Genomic DNA, 7,267 nt, shown 5'->3' with positions numbered 1-7,267 from the left:
GGTCCTTTAACTTATTATGACTCATAGTTTAAGTATTTGGGAATTCCCCTCTAAATATGAGTTTGACACACTTGCATTATGGAAAGTTATTTTATTCAAAAAGTAACAGAATGCAACATTCATGCAATACTCAGGACTATATTTAGCAACACACAACTGGTCTTTTTTTTCCAATAAAGCTTCTAATTAAAGACAGATTTTTTAAAAAACCCAAAAACAAAAATGCAAGAACAAGACTGAATAGCAGAAGTAGCAGCATTGAAAGAAACAATCACAGTCTTACACACCCAAGCAAGTCGGGAGTATTTTTTTTAAACTATTCAAACAATGTTAGGGCTGTTTACCTCCCCCTTCCGGATCCCCCAGTTGCATGTAAGAGTGCACAGCTTCTCTCTTACCTGTGTGCTGAAGTCCCTTCTTGGTGGGCTGACTAGCCATCAGCGATCACCTGATTAAAGCCTGGAAGAAAAATAAAATAAAATCAGCTGACCACCCTTGCTCGCTGGCTTCCAGCTCCTCTCCACAGCACTTTGTCATGTGAGGCAGGACAGAACCAGCTGTCATTGCTTCAGAAAAAGAGAAACGGGCCCCTCCGTTTCCACCTCCTTCCTTCCTCCTCTCTCACTCTTTCCTATCTGTCCCTGCCTCCAACCTCCTCCCTTTCTCATTCTTCCACTTTGCTCATTCACTGCCCGCCCGCCCGGGGTCTCCCAGGGGAAGCCGCATTCCACAACGTACAAGCATTTCCCCTGCATCTTGAGGTTTCTCAACAAGCTGCCTACACATTTCTACTGGGGGGGGGGGGAAATCAGAGAGAAACAGAGAAAAGGCACCACATTCCACAACCCTCAGTCAGCCCTGGCAGACTACGAGGCATTTTCAGTCACACAGCACAAAATGCATTAGTCAGAGCTGAAAGACCACACACTTTGTACCACTACCATGCTAACAGAGAATGGTCTGAGCAGAGCTACAGGAAAAAGGAAAGGAGGGGTTCCTATCGGTGCTTCCATTTCACGCAGGGTAGCCACCTAAATTATATGAAAAATTTGCAGGAAAAGGCCCAAAGCTGACATTGCCAGCAGAAACAATGTGCGTGTGGGCAGCGGGGAAAGCTCTCTGCTCACGGAGCGCGACCTTTGCCGAAAGGACTCCCCCTCCAGCAGAATGTGTTATTCCAAAGACTGCAAGACATTATCTAAATCAGAACTTCTATCTCCCCGATGGTTTGTTCATAGGAAATACAAGCCTAGAAAAAGTGAAAGTAATACTGCATGATTCAGATTCCCCAAAACCACATATACTTTCAATTCAAACTTTTCTTCAATGCTCCTTATAGTTCTGCAACTATATCCATCTATGGAGTTTTCTTTTCTGTACTTCGGCAGTTTCAACCCTCCGTGTACGCGGAGAATCTGATCAGCAAGGAACGAGAAGAGACTTCAGCACAAAAAACCCTCCGTCCTAATCCAAATGACCTAATCGCTCATCTATCTGCTCACTGCTTCCGTCCCCCCCACGCACTTATCTGTTGCTTGAAGGCATTTTAGGAGTACGTATTATGGCTTAGGAGAAAACCCCCCTCCTTTTTAAATCACATCGGAGAGAGCGAGTGTGCTGTACTGGAGCACACGCTTCTGTGCGCTGAGACCGGTACCAGGGAGTCCCCAGCCCTGAATTCCCCGCTCTGCACGGGGACCGTCCCAAATGCACCCCGCTAGGCTCAGGGGCTTCAGTCAGCCTCCGAAAGGGTAGGGGAGGTGGGGGGGAAGCAGGGGGAGAACCCTTAACCGCCTGCACTGGAATTTCTCTTTAGGAAAGTCCATGCTTTAATGAAAGACTGATACTAGATACCACAAAGAAACTCTTATTTCTGTACGCACATGACTCAGAAACATTTTCTGTGTGGGTTATGTGGTTATGTTATGTTTCATCTTTAAAAACTGTTTCAGAGAGACCTTTAAACATTAAGAAAAACTTGATGTGTTTATGTACAATGAGTGTTTTTAAACTGCCTTTTATTGCACAATGCTATACGGAGCAGAGACACTACTGTCTGTTTTCATTATATATATAATTTGCATCTAATACTAAACACAATAATCTGTAAAAATATTTGTTCTAAATTATTTCCCTAAATAGTTCCAAGAAAAGTAAACAAACCGAAGCCTTCAGCAAAACAGACCCTCTTAGTTATAATATTGTTATTCTTCCCCTTTTGTTATATTTTTGATCATGAAAATACATTTATTCGCTATGTCATTGACTTAGATGCATTAGTTTATAAAACAAACGGTAGCTGCTGCTGTGCAGTGTTTCAGCAGAGGAAGGCTATCCAGAACTGCCTCGGAGACCTAACACTGTCTCCATTATAACAAAAGCATTAAAATGAATAATTCATGAGCAGAGGGAGTACCCTACCATTAAAAGGCACCGACTATTTAATGAATTGTCCAAAAGCTACCCCTTTTATTGCCAAGTTCCTCTAACTACTTAATTATTCTTCATTTTTTTTTTTAAATAGCATGGAGTAGTAATTACCAGAAACACATGGACCAGTTTTAGGAGATTTTCCTGAGGAGTAAGAAATGCAAGCTGAAAAGTGAGCCAGAGAGAAAAAAAAAAAAAGAAAAGTGTTTATGTTTGATGATGGATATATTAAGGAAACGGGACTTCAAACTTCAAGAGGCTTTTCCAAATTGCACTTTCGAATCTTAAAAAGGAAGAACACAGCAATCTGTCCTACGCCTTTACGTAGCACCTTCCTTTTCAGGATCCCAAAGCATCATGACAATGCTCAAGAATTAAAAAGCCTCATTAGCGATCACTTGCAAAACTTTTCTCCTGTTTCTAGGTGCAGAACATAAGGCCTCAAGAAGACCAAATTATTTTCTCCAGGTCACACAGGAAGGCTTGGAGACTGAGGTAAGAAAAGGGCTTCAACCCCCGGCTACCAGTCCTATGCCCAACAAAAAGCCTAACTTCATGCTTTATGCTAACAGGCATCACAAGGTTCAACAGCCCTGCAAGTTTTAACCTAATAAAATGAACTGTGGTGCACAGGTATTTTCTGCAGGGATAGGGAAACAATGTGATCCCCTAACCCAACTTGACACCAGAATAATTTACAAACTTAGGCTTTGAATAACATTTTTAAAGGAATTCAGGTTAGAATAGTGAAGTACATCTGTTCGTGGTTTTTTCACTGCTGCAGGAAAAGCACATACTGTGCCTGGAAAAAGATTTATTTATAACATACATTTTCAAACTTTTCAAGATGCTAAAATTTGATACACTAACATCAGTAGAGTTCTCAGATTTCATTTGAGGCAACATCTCACTCTTAAAACAGCGAAATTCAAGAAACTGTATCTCTAAGTCATTTTGCCAAAGGGACAGCATTCTATAAAGTTGAGCAAAAGCCATCCTAAATATGTTTACATACAAGGGTCCCTTTTAGGTGTCCTACTGTCTTGTACTATTGCGATGAACTCAAATGCCATTCTAATTCCAAGGCGCTCGCTGCAACAAGTTCACTGATTATGTAGTAGCAAGCCCATTAATACTGAGATACAAAAACTCGTCCCCAGGCTAGAACATTATGGGTAGAGGCATAACATTAGACGTAATTTTGCAAGACCAGACACTGCCGCTGGTCAGCTTACTGATGGTCCTGGGCTTTTTATTTTTAAACCAGTCAGCTTGTTTGCAGAGCCTTGGTAGCCACTTTTCTGATTGCGACTTTCAAACTTCTAATTCTCAAAGGGACTTTTTTTTTTTTTTTTTTTTTTTTTTAATTCTGATAGCATCTATCTGAGAAAGATGCTCTCCTGATCTGGTATTAGATGGAAGACTTCTGTTCTGCCAAAAATTTGCCCTTCAGTCAACTCAGAGCTGCTCCCACAGCAAGTCCTTACAGGAATAAGGAAATGCTCTTTAGCAACTAGAACAATCTGTACAGTTAAACATATTTTTAGTTTGCAGTCCCCAAGGAACTGTGAGGAGAACTGAACTATAAAACAAATATTAAAAACCCCACATTTGGCTGTTAGATATAATTAATATAGCCCAGTCACTGCAAGCAGGTTTACTGTAACTAATGGACCATTTCAGCACGAATGATCATTAATGGTTTGATAACTGGTAGCAGGAAGAAAGATGAGGAAAAACCATAAAATGCTTATGAAAACTCTTCCAAAGATGCCATGAGAGTTCACTTTAAAAAAAAAAAAAACAACTGCCCCCAAAAAAAGCAGCAAAAGACAGAAGAAATGTTATGAACATTTCGAAGTTTATCTCCTTCAAAAGAGCTGTCTTGAATCAACTTAAAGGAAAAATTCTGTTGATGTAAACCAGCATGAGTACGTCCACCAAACTAGCAGCTTTCACGAGGGCATCCAGATTACTGAGTCACTACCTAAACAGGGGTGTTCTGGAGAATAAGTAATATCAAACAAATTATTTCAGAGAAAACAGTGTCAGAACAGAAAGATTACCACTACTTCTGCCTGGAGCTAGGTAAAAATACAGAGGGAGCAAAAAGGTCTTACCAACCATGAGTAGGACAAAATTTCCAAATGCAGGGGACTTGATCAGCATTTTGCTAGTTAGACAAGCAAGGAAAGCTGGATGGGAAGAGAGAGTAGCAGCACTGTACAAAAGGAGACTTTGGTACAGATTGGTACCTTGTGCAGTATGCATGAGTGTCTCGAAGCTACATCATGGCCCTTAGCAGAAATGAATGAAATGACATATAAATACAAATCAAAGAAACGGTAAGGTAATAATCAAGTGCAAAAAAAAAATTTAAAGAAAGCAGAGAGAAAAGTACTGTCCAACTATCCAAAAATAATCCATCTGATCACAGTATGCCAAAAGTCTGGTCAGACAATGTATACAAATTTGTATCTAGGAGCTTAGATATGTTTAGAGAGTTTTGATATTTGTTTTGCCTCCAATAATAGCTGTTTTCTAAAAGTCAATAAACTGAGTAGACTTAGGTTCTACAGAGCAGTCGTGTTCTGCCATACTAGTGTTCTTTACTTGTATCAGCAATCATCAGTCACGTAGACTGCCCAATGCAGCAGAAATATGGGAACTATTCACTGACCTTTCAGTACTACAGAGGAACAGTAGATCACAGAATGGGTGAGGTGGGATGGGACCTCCCAGCTCAAGGAGGACCACCTAGAGCACACTGCCCAGGACTGGGTGCAGGCAAGCTTTTGAATGCCTCCAAGGATGGAGACTCCAAAACCTCTTAGGATAACCTGTGCTAGTGCTCAGTCACCCTCACAGCGATTCCTGATGTTCAGATTGAGCCTCCTGTGTTTCAGTTTGTGCCCATTGCCTCTTGTCCTGTTACTGGGCACCACTAAAAGAGCCTGAGCCAGGCCATTTTCTTTGCACCCTCCCTTCAGGTATTTGTACTCATTGATGAGATTCCCTCTGAGCCTTCTCTTCTCCAAGCTGAAGTCCCAGCTCTCAGCCTTTTCTCACAGGAGAGATGCTCTAGTCCATCGTCTTAGTGGCCCTTCACTCGACTCTAGTAGCTCCATGTCTCTTTTGTACTGGAGAGCCCAGAACTGGACCCAGCACTCCAGGTGTGGCCTCACCAGGGCTGAGCAGAGGGGAAGGATCACCTTCTTTGACCTACTGGCAGCACTCCTAATGCAGCTCAGGATACTGTTAGCCTTTTTCAAGGCAAAGGCAGATTGCTGGCTCACGGTCAACTTGGTGTTCAACAGGACCCCTGGGCCTTTTCTGCCAAGCTGCTTTCCAGCTGGGCAGCTCCCAGCATGTACTGGTGCATGGGGTTGTTCCTCCCCAGGTCCAGGACTTGGTGCTTGCCCATGTAGGTCTTTCAGATGTGCAGGTCTCTCAAGAAGTTATGAAAGGTGCACACTTGGCTAAGGTGCACACTGCTTTCATTAACACCATCATTTCTTACTTTCAACTACAGGCTGGACTTTATGAAAGAAGTTTCACTTTCCTTCCCTCCTTGACAAGGAATCCCTCAGGTTCATTACTTTCTCGTCCTTCCTCTCAAATACCAGAGTTATTCCCTAGAGTAAAACAGGTAACATGTTAGTGACAGTTCATTTTTGACACCTTGACATTTTCTGCCTCTTACTTTCACAGTTTTTCAGCATTTTGGGAGAATGAGCTTAGAATAGAGAACTTAAAGGAGAAAAAAAAAAAAAAGTAAAACATTTACATAATCAGAAGTAGTAAAGTTGTTCAGGTATTTGTTTGCAGGATGTACTCGTGGTGCTTTTAAACATAACAGAAGCAGCAGGAGCACTCTCTTTGAGTTTGACTGATGAACTAGTAGCATCCCATTGCAGTCTCTGAAGTGTCAAACTGTTATAAGAAACTAAGGAGAGTAGAAAACGTTTTCTTTTGGGTCTCATTATCAGACAATCTACTGCCAAATGGGTTACTGATACAAAAATAGTAACCAAAAATTCTCTTCATATTTTACAGGTGCAATTCAGTTCCTCTACTTCAGGTCTCTGGTGCCATGTCTCCCCTGGCCTCCTGCAGCCAGTCCTCCAAACTCCAAAGGGCTCAAGATCTGCACGCCCCATGCAAAGGCCTGGGACACACTGCAGCACCTCGAAGACCACCACACAATGACATGTAGGCAACCGAAACCCACCCTACGCACCCAAATGACAATGTGACTCTTGTTCATGCATGTAGTTAAATAAGTTGGGTGAGACGTGTGTGTAAAGTGACACTCAGTCCTCTGTGCTGTTAATCAATAACAAGACAATCCAGAGAAGACACAAGTCGAGAGCGATAGGGGAGAAGAATTAGTTAACTCAAGATCTGTGCTCCTGTTTCAATCAACTTCCTTCTTTCCTCCTTACTGCAATAATCTTTCCCTTCAAAAAAGACAACAAAATCTCTTTATTCACACATGTATACACATTGTCCGTCCCAAAGCAAGAGTAATTATGTTCAGTAATAAATTAGAAACTACTTATAATTCAACAAGGAATGGGAGCAAATCTAGGCCATTTTACTGCTACACAAAAAGGGAAACAGACTAGGAGACCTAGTATATTTTCTTATAGCACAAAGTCCACAGAGAACCGTTCAGATACTGGCAGCACAAGCAAATCAGCCAAAACATAACAGGGTTCTGCACCTGTGCCTCATAGCACCAATGAAATTTCATAGAATCGGTCACACAAAAATAATTACATCACCAGTGCCTGGATTTTCCTTGCATCTTTTCCAGTGTCCTCCATATTTTCAA

The 7,267-nt window shown here is 41.7% G+C and overlaps 1 long non-coding RNA gene across 1 annotated transcript in view; it reads right to left on the bottom strand.

The window, feature by feature from the left end:
• Positions 1–405: 405 nt before the first annotated feature.
• The window catches only part of LOC147602263 (uncharacterized), a 42,666-nt gene continuing 35,804 nt past the window's right edge, over positions 406–7,267 (bottom strand). The window contains exon 3 of the long non-coding RNA XR_015261033.1: positions 406–459. This is a non-coding gene — a long non-coding RNA (uncharacterized LOC147602263). The remainder of the gene's footprint in view (positions 460–7,267) is intronic.

Source organism: Chlamydotis macqueenii, chromosome 1 (genome assembly GCF_036417535.1).
Source record: "Chlamydotis macqueenii isolate bChlMac1 chromosome 1, bChlMac1.mat, whole genome shotgun sequence".
NCBI lineage: Eukaryota > Metazoa > Chordata > Aves > Otidiformes > Otididae > Chlamydotis > Chlamydotis macqueenii.
Note: the sequence above shows the minus strand (reverse complement) of the source record. Positions and strands in the feature narration are given on the sequence as shown.